The sequence below is a fragment of the Zerene cesonia genome, chromosome 11 (assembly GCF_012273895.1).
Source record: "Zerene cesonia ecotype Mississippi chromosome 11, Zerene_cesonia_1.1, whole genome shotgun sequence".
In the NCBI taxonomy this organism is placed as follows: domain Eukaryota; kingdom Metazoa; phylum Arthropoda; class Insecta; order Lepidoptera; family Pieridae; genus Zerene; species Zerene cesonia.
In genome coordinates this window covers 10,281,796-10,297,007 of record NC_052112.1, presented here as the reverse complement: position 1 = coordinate 10,297,007, position 15,212 = coordinate 10,281,796, and the positions used below count along the sequence as shown (strand labels likewise).

Here is a 15,212-nt window from a genome sequence, read left to right as displayed (position 1 = left end):
GTATATAGAATGCATAAGAATGATAAATTTTCGTCCAGGGATTAGACCACTTTATTATAGATATATACGTGTTGTGACTAAAATAGTATGCGAAATTATTAACCTATTTTGGTGGAAATTAAATGTACTAGCTTCTGCTCCCGCCTTTGCTTGCATAATACCTTCACTAACTTTATAATCGGCTAAAAAACACCCGTGTCTCCTAATGGGGCGTGGGGCAGATGACATACATTTATTTCAGAGGTCGATTTTCTTTATGGACAAGTAGGTGATCACCCTTCTGAGCTCTGTCAGACCGATGTATATTTTTGTGAGTCCCCACCAGGAATCGAAACTAGGTTCTCCGGTTCTACGCTTACGTGTTAACCACTGTGCCAAGGAGCGGGCAGTTTACCAAATATCAGGCATAAATGTTAAGTAGATATCTTTGTGAGTGATTGTAGATGTGAAATGATAAGGTACGATACTAAAGCTGCATATAAATTATAGCGACTACTTAAGGTACTAATTAAACGTATTAATAATTTTATCAAATTATGAGCTCGAACTAGGCAAAGCTTTTCGCGTAAATAATGTGTTCTGAAACCATGACTTCGCTTTCGACCAGGGTTGAGACACAACAATAATAAAAAATAAAGCTAATGATAGTCGGTAAAAAAATTAATAATTTTGAAAATCACCGCAATAATCAAAATTATTACATTAATTATATCTTTCAAAGAATCGCTCGATCAGTGTGTTAAATCGTAGCAAACAAAATAAAACTATAACATTAGATTAGAAATGGATTATGCTTAAACACGTGCATGATATAATCTCTTATTATCTCATGAACATAGACTATATGTGTTTGTATGTGTGCAAGCGTCACGCTTGGTTTAACCGGCCTTCATGCGGGGATATTGTTTAGTAAGGCTGTTGATAAACGAGGGCTATTTTTTTATATCTAGTTTGTGCGCCTTCAACTCAAATTTGATTCTTTATGAAGGGACTGAATTAAGGTACTTAATTTTTAATTACACTAGCATTCTACAAGGGGCTTCGCTCGCGTAGTCAGAGATAATTGTCTTTAGAATGAAATATTTCGCCGCGGTTAAAAATATATGACTCTGTAGCCTCCCAACTATTTCCAGACACAAAAATCATATCTTAAAATCGCTCCGTTACGAATTATAAGATAGACAATCACACATTCGCAGTTATAACAAATATTAAGTAAGAATGGACTATTAAGTTAAATTTTTAAATAATGTTTATATTTATTCTGGTCAAAGATTTGTTCTTAGCATTGAAAAGGGGAATATTTTTTATACTAATAATGGCGAAAGCTAGTCGATTCATATTAGGCACAAATATAAATTGAAATATGTTTATAAATAGTTAGGATTTCTTATAATCTTAATGTCCGGCATGTCCGGGAATCAAAAGTTCGACGACATGTGACATTCGCCAACCCGCACTTGGCCAGCGTGGTGGATTATGGCCTGAACCCTCGTAGGAGGCCTGTGTCCCAGCAGTGGGAACATATATGGGCTGATGACGACGACGATGACGACGATAATCTTAATTAAAATAACTCTCTCAATATATTTTAAATAGCTCTTGTCTAGATTACGTACTTAAATTATGAGTTATTGAAGTTTCTATTAAAGAAAATCACTGGACGCCCATTCGTCCAAACACTTCGAACCTTGTCTATTAACCCACGTCCCCAAGAGAGAAAGCTTCTCAATTTGATTGCATTTATATTTATATCTATTAGAAAGAAAGATTTATTTGAATAAAGAGTCATCAAAATGATACATTCGATTAGGAAACCACTTTTTGAAGTCCGTTGAAAGAGATTATCAATTACAACAATGATTAAAAACGTTCATAATCGGGCGTTGTATTAAAACATTACCGTCTAAATCGGCAATATCTTCATGCAAACATCTAAAAATGCCACAGCTATAAATCTAACGCTTCGAATGCACGCGATACAATCATAACTTACTCACGTATGACAAGTGAACTTGATTTATTTTTGGCCACACTCATTTCGAAGGGAATTAACGCAATTTGTATGAAGCTAACACGCGACACGCGTAGTACCGTAAAGATTTTTTAAGAGCGGGCCACGGTGGGTCGCTTGATAGAATGTCGTCTCACCTGCATAAACATTTGCAGAGGTAAATGCCCTGCGTAAACATATGAGCAGATGTGTTGCTTTTCCAAAGACAAGGGATATAGAAAGGATTGACGACGGGAAAGGAGGATAGGACTGGGAAGAGTGAGGACTAGGTTCCGGATTTGTGGTTTAGTTTGTAAGCAGGTGGTTAAATAATACAACACATGGATTAGATCACAAAGGAGATTAAGGTGTAGTGAAAGTTTCAACTTTATTATAAATATCGATGTAAATACAGTATTAACGTTTACAAATTAAATGTGTGAATAAACGAACTTATATCATAAACCGTATTAAATGTCATTAAACATTATACAATTTTTAAATCCATAATAATGATTAAAAATTAAGAGTGTGTTTGTTTAATCGCGCTATAAACAAGAACTCCTGAATCGATTTTGATAATTCTTTCACCGCGGACAATAATTTTTACATTCGAGAACGTACGTAATTCTCGATTGCTATAGGCTATATTATGTAAAGTGGGTGAAGCCGAGGCTGACAGGCAATCAAAAATATCTATGTTAAAACAAAAACATGAATTTTACATAAACTAAATACATATTTTACCAAATTAACATATTATTATGAACATAGTTGTAGAACCAATCAGCTGAGCTATGTACCATGAAACTATTTGATACATCATCGAGCTAACCATAATACAGTCAAAATCCTATTCTGCTATTGCAAATTCGTGCATATTGTTAATTCTGTTCGCACCAGCATGATAAGAGCTAATCTTGATAAGTTATTTTGTCAAGACAGTATTAAATACATGTCATCACTGCATAGTATAAAACAAAGTCGCTTTCTTTGTCCCTGTGTCCCTGTGTATGCTTAAATCTTTAAAACTACGCATCGGATTTTTATGAGGTTTTTTTTTATAGATAGAGTGATTCAGAAGGTTTACATGTATATTAACATCTATTAAACTGCGCCGAATTCAACGCGTGCAAAGCCCCGGGCAAAAACTAGTATTGCATATGACTTTGTTCGTGTGTACTTCAAAAATAATATACACCAGAATATCTATAATATATAAATAGTAGCGTTTTTTTATTAAATAAACAACATTATTTTATAATATTAGAAGCAGTGGTGGCTCAGTGGTGAGGACCTCGGACTTCAAAATCGATAAGTCGGGGTTCGAGACCGGGTGAGCGCGCAGAAAATAAATTGATTTTTCAATTTATCTGCGCATGTAGATAACATCACCACTGCTTCAATGGTGAAGGAAAACATCGTGAGGAAACCGGCATGTCCAAGAATTAAAAGTTCGACGGCATGTGACATCTGCCAACCCGCACTTGGCCAGCGTGGTGGATTATGGCCTGAACCCTCATAGGAGGCCTGAGTCCCAGCAGTGGGAACATATATGGGCTGATGATGATGATGATGATTTTATAATATTAAAGTCTACCTAATCATTTACTAGATTTTTATTTTTTCTATTTTTAATACATGGCTAGCTTACGGCCCGTATAGTTGCAGGAAAGATGTACCCGGGATTTTCCTCGCATGCTCCCCATTCCCGTGGGATTTCCGAGATTAAAACTTTCCTATGTCCGTCTCCTAGTTCTAAACTACCCCTGCAAACATTTTCAGCCAAATCGCTTAATCCGTTTTCGAGTTATACATAGAGTAACTAACACCACTTTCTTTTATATATATAGATTAATCATTATAATATTTAAACAATACCAAAATCAGATTCCTCGTGAATACAACACCAATAACTCCCTATAACAAGAGGTGGTTTTAAATAGCATACACAGAAATATTACTGAGCTAGCTAAAAAAGGTCACTATAAAGATATAACCCGCCCAAAATTGAGAGACAATTCAATCATATCAATCACATTCGACTGAGCACTATCGTTGTTTGCACAACCGCGCCATGTAACTAATATTTGTTTGAAACAAACTGGGATCGCGAATTGTGTTTCTATTTTATTCTATTTTAATGGACTGATTAGAAACGTGGTTTAATTAAAATAAATAAGGAAGGGTCACATATCTAAATCTATACTACTACACCCCTCATCATCGTCATCAGCCCATAATGATGTTACACACTAGTCTATATCAAAAGACTATATTCTTCACTTTCCCCAGTCATTTACCCACTCAACTTTCCTTTTTTCCCATCACTTCCCGCCAATCCTGTCTATAGTAAAATTGGCAATATATATGTATGTGGGAATCGCTTTCCATGAGGCGAACCACTAGCCGCGCCTAGCATAAAAATGTATACGAGAATTTGTGTCAGTTTGTACTGATATTTCTTAAATGATATGCCCATATTCCGTAATGTGATGAAAAATGGGCGTAAATGATAAAAAATCTTCTTAATAAAAAGCTTCTCATGCCACACAGTTATTAATCATGTTCAGTTGTTAATCATGGAACGGAATGGTATACCCTTCCGTTTTAATTATCACTGATGTCAATAATTCAACGGTCAAGTGTGAGTAGACTCGCTTCGTTCCGCACTAACAACTGTTTCATTTTTATAGCAGAGCAAGCAAAGGGGCAGGGGCAGGGGAAGCCAAGTAGTCACCACCTCCCGTACACACTTGTGACCTTAGAGGTGTTACAGGTTTGTTTCCTTTTCCTCATCGTTCCGGCCATTCCTGCTTTACATTTGTCAATCCTTGTCCCTTTTCCCTTAAAGTGGGTAGTACATTCGCAGAAGCCTCTGCTCTGTTCGCTCTGGGCGGTTTTGATCGCTTACCATTAGGCAAACAACCAGTTCAGTTGCTCACTTATGACATAAAAAAGTTTCCTTGTTCAAATTACATAATATATTAAGCTCTTTTCTTTAAGACCCCAATGTCGTTATTGATCGGGAACACTGTAGCAGGTTAGTAAGTTTGTTTGTTAATTATCTTATTTAGTAGCACTTTTCCGTAGCTCGTTCCACAACTTCTAGATATGTTCTGTTTAGCTTATATAACAGTTAATTTTATCAAAGCTATGTGAAACCTAATTTTAATAAAGTTGTACTTAGAATATACTACATGAATCACGGACAATTAGATAGCGAAATGCTATAAATAAAATCCCGTTGGTATCATAGCAGAAGGGAACCCTGAAAATATAGAAATCTTCCCTACAACCTTTCTCATAAACTACATTCGTCTAACCCATATTGTAGTGTGTATAAAAGTAGGTCTTAAGTTATAGGTATAGAGTATAATTTATGTTTTCTTCGCTTTTTATTGACACGAGCAGCAAGAAAGGGTGGCTATTCTGACAATCGATAATTATATTATTCATTCTAACGGTGTAGCTACTTTATCGAATAAAAATATTGTGACGAGACCTTTGTTGATGACAGCGAAGTTGCCCTTTGGCATTTTAATAAGGCACTTTTACCGCCTCATACTATAAGTACATATCTAATATCATTTTTATTTAGATCGTATTATTTTTTGATGTACCACTGCAGGAGTCCGCCAGGGGCTTCTCTATCGAAGTTAAAGGAAAAAATAGACAGCCTTAGGATATCCCCACATTCTTACCGTTTCCCAGAGGTTTCCGGGATAAAAATGTCTTAATTTCATTCAAAACGGTTCAGTGGTTTGGGCATGAAGAAGACACATATAGACAGAATTACTTACACATATTATAATATTAGTAGGGTTAACATAAAATTAACGCCGTGTCGGTAATAAAATCAAACTGTCAAATGTGAACTATTTAATTATTGTATGACTATAGGGTCTCAAATATCGTAACTGCCAACATTAAAGAGTTTTTTTTTATTATAGTCGGCAATGGTGGTAAGCGCTACCACCGCCCATGAACATTTGGAGAGGCGTAAGGTCGATTACAGATTTTACGCCTCTACAAATGGATTGTCGACTTCAAAATGGAAAGGGATTAGGAAAGGATTGACGAGAGGAATAAAGTAAAGGACAGGGAAGGGTAAGGAAAAGGATATGTGTCTCCGGCTCCCCCACTCACCGAACGAAACACAGTACTATGCTATTTCACGCCGGTCTTCTGTGGAGGTGTGGTACTTCCCCTTTGCGAGCTGGCCCAATTCGTGCCGAAGCGTGCTCGACTACCACATATAAAAGAGTATATTAGTATCATGTATTGAGGACGTAAGTTCTACCGGTCCAATTAAATTATTAATAATACAGTTTTTACAACGTGCTTATCAATATGAAAACGTTATAGTGTCGTTACCAAATCGTACGTCCGGATAGCTACACTCCAGCCATTTGCAAGGGTGATTGTTGGAACGTATCGTGATTGGCTCAACATTACAGAATGGGAGCAATTGTGGCGTAATGAGAGCTGTATTTCCTCCATTTCTTTGTGATTGCAATTGTGTTTTATTTGCATGATTGGTGAGGGCATACTCGTATATTTATGTTATAGTTGTGGCTAATATTAAGAGGAAACACTTATGTTTTTTTTATGTTTGTGACGTTTCACGCAAAACTGCTGGACCGATGAAAGAGATTGAGCCTCACAACACAGGAGATCCTAGTGTGGGGTTCAATGCAATATATGTAACTATATTGTGTAAAATTTTTTAAACAAATAAAGAAATTTTATTTATTTATTATTTATTAATTAAAAAAAATCTTTCACTATTAGCAAGCTACATCTTCACTGAGTGACGTAGGCTATATATATACCACGGGGAAAGCCAGGGCGAACAGCTATGGAATAATCTGAAACAAAAATTAATCGATTACAAACTTCATACACCAGTAGAAATATTTATGTTTGAGGGTTCCGACAGAAGGGTAAAAGGGACCCCAAATAAACCCTATTACTAAGTCTTCGCTGTCCGTCTGTCCGTCACATTATAAGACATGCTTGCTAATCTTTGCATAATGCGTATCTAATTTTGTCTTTATTACAGGTCATGTGCGATTTTATGATAGGATTTTTGTTTGGAGATAGATATGGGACTAGAGAGTAACATGGGCTATTTTGTAACAGCATAAACAACTAATTTCCCACGGGATTTCGTGGACTAGACGGACGAAGCCTTGTCCGAAAAATTAATTTTAAAAACTATATTTACCCACATTATTAATTCAGTAGCGCATCCATTTAAATTTATACATTACTAGCTGCGTCCCGTGGTTTCACCCGCTTAAGTCTGTATCCCGTATGACTATCGAGATAAAAAGTTGCCTATGTGTTATTCCAGGTGTCCAGATATCGCACCAAATTCCATTGCAATCGGTTCAGTATCTGTGTATACATAATATGTATACACAGATTTTTTATACATACATAATATGTAAACACAGATTATATTATATACATCCATCTATACAAACTTTCGCGTCAATAATATTAGTACTACAGGACTAGCTTTTCAGTCAGCTGGCGTACTTCATTGATAAACCATAATTATTTACTTTGAAGATGTATTATTTGGAAAGATGTATGACAAAATAACATATGATAAAAGCGAAACGCCAAATTTGAGAATCAGATCATATTTTAATTGGAACACACGGGAGGCACCATTGTTAAAACAGAAAGGAGAATCATCAAGTCAGTTCACTCAGTTGAAAGTTCTGAGTTCATAACCCAAAATTCTCCTAACAATGGACCTATAGGAACGGAATATAAATCTTTATAGGAGTTGGTTGAAAATAAACATAAGATATTATACCCTAACAAAACTTTAAAATAAATATGAGTATTAATGCACTTCGCAAATAGAAATCATTCTCCTTTGTATGGCAGATAACATCCAAACAACATCTACAAAGAAAGCAACCTGTAAATACAAGACGGTTGGAATACAGTGAAATGTAATTTAGTTCTTACTGGTCTACCTTTTCTTTAGCCGAATACTCACTAAAATAATATTACGGAAATTGATCAGGGACGGATTAGTTCAATTCTAGATATTTAACGTTATCTCTATCCTATTCCTACTAATATTATAAACGCGAAAGTTTGTAAGGATGTGTGTGTTTGTTGCTCTTTCACGTCAAAACTGAACCTATTGCAATGAAATTTGGTACGTAAACAGCTGGATAAGTGGAATAACATATAGGCAACTTTTTAACCCGATATTCTTACGGGATACGGACTTACGCGGGTGAATCCGCGGGGCGCAGCTAGTATCTCTATCTATATATATAAGTATCTCTATATCTATATACGAAACGGCTTTACAGTTTCTCATGAAATTTTTGTGAATCGGCTACATCTTTTTTTTTCTAACCCTAAATGATAAAATTTAGGCGAAACAGCCTTTGCCAGGTTCAGGTAGCATTAATATAATTTCACATTTTTATGTACTTATTTTATATAGTTTTTCGGGATTATTAGGAATTAAAGAAACAGATGCATTATGTCTATTTGTCTTCATTCACGCTTAAACATTGAAACAAGCAATATATTTTCCTTATAGTACAATTTAATCGATGTTTCTAATATAATATGCAATCAATTGTTGTGAAGGCCATTTGCAACTGTCATACACCACGACACGTCATATTTCTTAGGAATTTTATACTAAAAATGCGTAGTGACGTTGGCGTTGACGATGCGACGTGAAAAAAAGCAAACAAACATACTTTCGAATTTATCGCGTGCGCCGCAGGATCGGATCATAAATCAGTAAAGAATTGATAACGTTTATTTTTTACAAGCGACGGGCCCCGCCTTCACACGAGTGCAATGATTCTTGATATATATACATACCTTCTTCAATCTTTCCACCTATTAAAAAATTTGTTGGGTAATATAAGAGATCTAGGCATACAGACTAGCAGACACACAGACGGCGAAAAGCGACTTTGTTTTCTATATGTAGTGATTGCTTGAAGTCCATCTCTGTACAATGTGTTCCTTAGAGATTAACATTACATAGGTCAGATATAGCCAGAGGTACGATAATTAATTAAATCACCAAAAATAACATGCTCGCTTTATTAGTGTTTGCTTATTACTTACATAAACATGTTTCAGTTTAGTTACTCTGTTAGTTCTCCTAACATGGACTTGATTTTCAGATATACACTATTATAATATCAATCGTATAAATCAAAATAGTCATAATAGTAAAGTTTTGATTACCATCCAGTGCATTAACATATCGTACTAGACGTTCTGGCTCCGCCCGGATATCAAGATTCCTGTTTTATCCCAAGGGGATTTAATCGGGATAAAAAGTATCCTATCAGAAAAGTCAGCTCATACCCTGTCTGTATACCAAAATTTATCAAAATCCGTTGAGTAGTTTCAGAGTGATTGACGGGCAAACATCGAAACATACTTTCACAATTTATAACATTAGTGTGACTATACAAAATATGCTTTAGTATCTAAGAATGTGTTTCTACGATGTATTTAGAACAACAGCAGCATATTTAAAATTTCAAAAAATAGATTTTCTATCGAGCAGTTTTTTGGCACAATTTTCATGGTGTTTATTTAATTAATACGTTTTAAGTACAAGACATAAATGTTTAGAATTTGTGAATAGCAATGTAATATAAATAAAATCATATTGATTTTTTTGTTAATCGTTATTTAATGAATAATCATTTAATCTGGTTACTGCCATGGTATTATATTTAGCGCGGCAATATAAGTCCTTGGTTCGTGTCCTTTTTATGTCTATAATAATCTAGGGATAGCTGTAAAAAAAACTTATCTTCTGGTCTTATACTTTGTCCGTCATTAAATTAGTAAATACAACTCAGATGAACTGTTTAATATGGCCAGTAACCCACAACACATACCTACTCCTTAATGTATTAAGGATTAAAACAAAAAAATGAAAGTTTAATTACGACTAACCTCCGATAGAACATGTATACCCCTGGGCCCTTAATTCAATTCCTGATTAATTGGGAAGCTATTTACTTGAGTGCAACACCGAAGACCAAATTCAATTTGGATCTATGTATCTTACTTATTATGTACTAAACTCTGGTATATTCGATTTGAAGGACTTTATTTGTCCTACATACCTACATTGCAATAGCTGACCGGGCAAACGCTGTTACACCAGAATATACATATCCTGCTAATATTATAAATGCGAAAGTTTGTAAGGATGTGTGGCAAAGCTGTTTTTGTTGCTCTTTCACGCAAAAACTACTGAACCGATTGCAATGAAAATTGGTACGTAGACAGGTGGTTTTTATTTTTATCCCGATATTCCTACGGGATACGGACTTACGCGGGTGAAACCGCTGGGTGCAGCTAGTACTCTATATATTGCCACTTCTCATCACTTAGATATTACGAAACAATGTTATTTTTCGCCCCTGTAAGTTGTCTGTGCCTTTCCAAGTCTTCCTTTCTTAGTCCATAACGGTATAAATCCTTATCCTTTTCAATTCTTTGTTAATTTTCTACTCGAAGATTAAATTCCTTATTAACACTATTTCGATAAGTCAAATAATTTGAGAGAAAAGCGTATCTTATTGCTGAGTTACGTAGATTACCCATTTGACGGTCAGGAAGCGGGCGGGTGGCTGGCAGAATGTGTATAAAATAAATTTAGTTAAATGTTAATACACATTTCTCCGCCTTATATTAATTAGATCGTTCTTTATATCGTGCAGTACGTAAAAATTTATATCCTTTTGAAAAACTGATTTTTCGAATGTATATTCTTCAAATAATCGTGGGAGTGCTCCCAGTTTAATAAACGCATACTGATGAAAGGACACACAATCTGATATAAAATTAATTTCTTCTTATATAGTATCTATTAGCTCTGCTGTTTAATTGGTAAAACGTATCCATCCATCGAATAAAATGTTTGCATTTTCTCCTCTTTCTTTCAGGTCATCAATCAGGATCTCAATCTAACTGGACTCGCGCTATAACGCCGAAACAAACATCGACTTCTATTCGATTTTCTGAATCGAATACTATATCGATACGAGTCGGAAGTTGGCGCGATAAATTTATCTGCGAGATAAAACCCCGCTTCCCGATGTACGATTATGACACATCGATGTATCGAGTATTTTATCATTGCTATGGAAACCATTTCTCATTCGTCGAGACTGGGTATTTTTCTGTTCTGTTTTATTGCATTAATGAATTACTAAGAGTTCACTTCGTGGTTTTATCTTGCTTGCTTTTCAATAGTATTGTCAACAAATTTCATATGTTTTTTTAGTGGAGCAAGCAAAGGAGCGGATGGCCTAATATTTACTGGTCACCACAGTATGTATGTATATGCTGGTGATGTCACCGGGCCTATGTCATGGAAATTTTAACTCAAGCAGTTTTGTGTTAAATTTAAATTCCACTAGACTTTCACCCGCGGCGTAGCCTGCATTTTCAAAGGACATTCGAAATGGGAATGAGATGTTTTATTGCGGTAAGAAGTTATCTACTAATTTTATAATAGAATAGAATAGATTTTGTGTTTCGGAACTTCTATTAACAATGTAGGTCACATGAAAATAATTTCAATATGTCGCTATATTTTGACCACAATTATAATAAATACTAAAAAAATCACTTTGCATACAATTTAAAATATAAAATGTGGATAAGAAAATTCATCAATCTTTATCGAACTGTTTTTACATATTATCTCCGTTATTGGTTTTAGTAAATCTATTTATGATAATCCTAGAATAATCCGCCATAAATTGATTTAATAGCCTTGAGCGTAAACTTTCTAATTTGTTTTGCCTATTAAGCTTTAAATTCGACAGCACATGTATATCCCGTATGGTCTAGTGGCTAGGATACCTGGCTTTCACCCAGGAGGCTCGGGTTCGATTCCCGGTACGGGAAATATTTTTATTTTTATTTTTTCTTTTGAATGCTTTGCTGTTCGAGAAATTTATCAAAGTGTATACGTCCCGTATGGTCTAGTGGCTAGGATACCTGGCTTTCACCCAGGAGGCTCGGGTTCGATTCCCGGTACGGGAAATATTGTATTTTGAACTTTTCATTTGAAACTCATATTTAATTTTGAAATTGAAAGAATTTTTATGTAAGTTTTTTAACGCTTCCTTTTATTAACATGGATCAGAAGTTTTCTTTTTTAATTTAAATGAGTTGTTTAATTCAATTTTCACTCTTTAATATTTTATGACAATTAAACATATAAATACAACGTCAAAATAATGGTTTACAATGAGAAAAAAGAAAAAAGGAAAAAATCTATCTATATATCATTAGACGAAATTATAAAATATTTGGAAAACATAACGAATAGAAAAAGATGTATTTTTCGGTATTCCAGTGGCATTTATGGATTTTCTAACTTGACCCCCTAAACATATCCACTGCCATTCTGCAGAGGGATCAACCCTTTCTGGTTTCTCATAAAAGCCTTTCAATTAAACTAAAACCAAAATTAGTAATCTCAAATCACATCGTTAATTAATTAAATAAAGAGCTTGTCAATCAAAACGTACCAAAATAAGTCGAGTTATTAAATTTATACGATGGATGAAAATGGACTTAACGCCTTTAAGATATAGCTTATTTTTGAGTGCCGTATATTAAAAAAGTTAATGAAAAATCGTATAAAGTATCTTAAAGATCCAAGGCCGGATTAGTTTCGAATAAAATTGGCAGATTGTCATGATTCTTGTTCAATAAAGCATTAGGACATTGCGAATTAATTATTCATACATTTTTTAATTTAGTCGATTGACTATATTATATTCAGAAATAATAATGTATAATGTACTCTACTCCTATAAGAATAGTCATCAAAATAGATTGAGTCGTTTTGGCGCGTTAGGTAGAAGGAAACAAATACACTTTATAATATGAGAGTAGTGTACACTTAAATGACAATATTATTATTTAATTATGAAACGAACTTAAAATATGATGTATCATATACTAGCTTTAAACTATATACTAGCTTTCCTCACACGGTTTTGCTCACGTAATCGAAGGCTCTCGTCCCTGAGGGATATCGAGAAAAAGTATCATTTATCCTGCCTCAGGTCACAAACTATCTTGAAAATTTAATGTAAATCTGTTCAGCATTTTGCATTAAGAAGAGATAGACAGAAGGAATTACTTTAGCATTTATTATATTAGTAGGGATATTAATAGTCCAATAACCGTGGCCCATTCAGCCCGGCTTTATTGAACGCAGTGGGGTTTTAGTCGATAGGAATCCGACATTAGTCACGGCCCATCCGGAAACCGTGGGCTCTATACAGGATTAACCTACTCAAAAAAAAAAACACACACACATTTAAAGTAGGGATCGACCCTAGATTCTTAGATGTAAAATCTCCAACCACTGAACCATAATAAAAAAAGTCCAAGCCATTAATCATATGCCCAATTACGTACATTTATGACAACCCTATAAACAATTAACAATAAAAAATGCGTCATAAAATAGACCCTGTTCCGTTACATTAAAGATTATTTTACCGTTGATGTGTTAAAGTCACGCCGATTGAGCTTAAAGGATAGCCTCACTGGGGGTAAGCCGACTCGAGCCTCCGAAATCCTGTTTTAGTCCTATCTGAGCTTACTGTCCTAGCAAGACTTGTACATATCACACAAGCGATTATCAACCTTATTGTTGGAGCAATAGGGTAGACAGGTGTGTATCTGTAAGGTGGTTTTCACGAATTATCCTTTATATAAACTATGATCATTGAGTGATTCTATGGAAGTCAAAGCGGTGAGCTTAAGTTTCTTGATTAAGAGGTAATGGAATTATGGAGCCAAGTATTAAGATTTTTCCGCCGTAACCAGTATATTATATAAGTAATATGAAATTCTCGGCCAGCGTGGTGGATTATGGCTTGAAGCCTCATAAGAAGACCGTGTCCCTGCAGGGGGAAAATATTATACGGGCTGATGATGATGGTGGTACTAAAAGAGGATAGAGATTTATTTCTTTGTACTAAATTAACTCCGGAACTACTAAATCGTTTTTGAAAAGCTGAATTATTCTTGACTGGCACACGGACGGAGCCAGGACGAGTCAGTCAGTAGTCTATATACCAAATACATATCATCACCACATAATATAAAACAAAGTCGCTTTCCGCCGTCTGTATGCCTGCATGGTCGGATATTTAAAATAACGCAAAAGATTTTTATAAAGTTTTTTAAAAGATAGAGTGAGAAAGGTTTACATGTATAATAAAAAAGGACAAGAGAGAACAGCATTTGGCGGGTCAGCTTGTATAGAGAAAATATTTTGTTATTTGTAAAACAACACTATCAATTTAAAATCTTCATTGACCATTGCAACACCAAAAATCCCAAAACATAATATATTTACAAGTTATATAACACGTCTATATCAAATAAGTATTATATTTTTATAATCCAGTGCAAACCCGGGCAAACCCGGAACCAGCTGATAATCTTAGTAGGATTATCAGCCCCTACTAATATTATAAATGTGAAAGTTTGTAAGGATGGTTGTGTGTTTGTTGCTCTTTCACGCAAAAAGTACAGAATCGATTGCAAAGAAATTTGCTACGTAGACAGCTGGACAACTGGAATAATATATAGGCAACTTTTTATCCCAATATTCCTACGGGATACGAAGTTACGCGCGTTAAACCGCGGGGCGCAGCTAGTTATAAATGTATTTCATGTCCATTGTGTAAATAAAACTAACAAAAGATAAGACCGTCTATAAGATAATATTTACGCAAATTTATAATACTCCTATAATATAAATACTAATAGGTATTTTCATTATCATTCCATTGTTTAAAATACTGAAACAATCCATATTTGACCGTTAGTCTCTTATATTGATTTCACTAGTTTGTATTTATCAATCTAAAAGGACATAAATAGCATTCTACAGAATCGTTTTTAATTATAACAGTTTTCTATATTGGTAATTGCAATTTGATTTCATTTATAACAAACTAGCTTTCACTCACAATTTCACCCGCGTAAGTCCGTTTCCCGAAGTAATATCGGAATAAAAAGTTGCCTATATGTTATTCCAGTTGTTCAGCTATCTACGTACTAAATTTAATTGCAATCGGTTAAGTAATTTTTGCGTGAAAGAGCAACAAACACACACACACACATCCTTACAAACTTTCGCATTTAT

At 34.7% G+C, this 15,212-nt stretch overlaps 2 non-coding genes across 2 annotated transcripts; both read left to right on the top strand.

The window, feature by feature from the left end:
• The first annotated feature begins 11,866 nt into the window (after positions 1-11,866).
• Trnae-uuc lies at positions 11,867-11,938 on the top strand. Its single transcript has one exon. It is a non-coding gene; the product is annotated as a tRNA-Glu (tRNA).
• Positions 11,939-12,004: 66 nt separating this feature from the next.
• On the top strand, positions 12,005-12,076 carry Trnae-uuc. Its single transcript has one exon. It is a non-coding gene; the product is annotated as a tRNA-Glu (tRNA).
• The last annotated feature ends 3,136 nt before the right edge of the window (positions 12,077-15,212 follow it).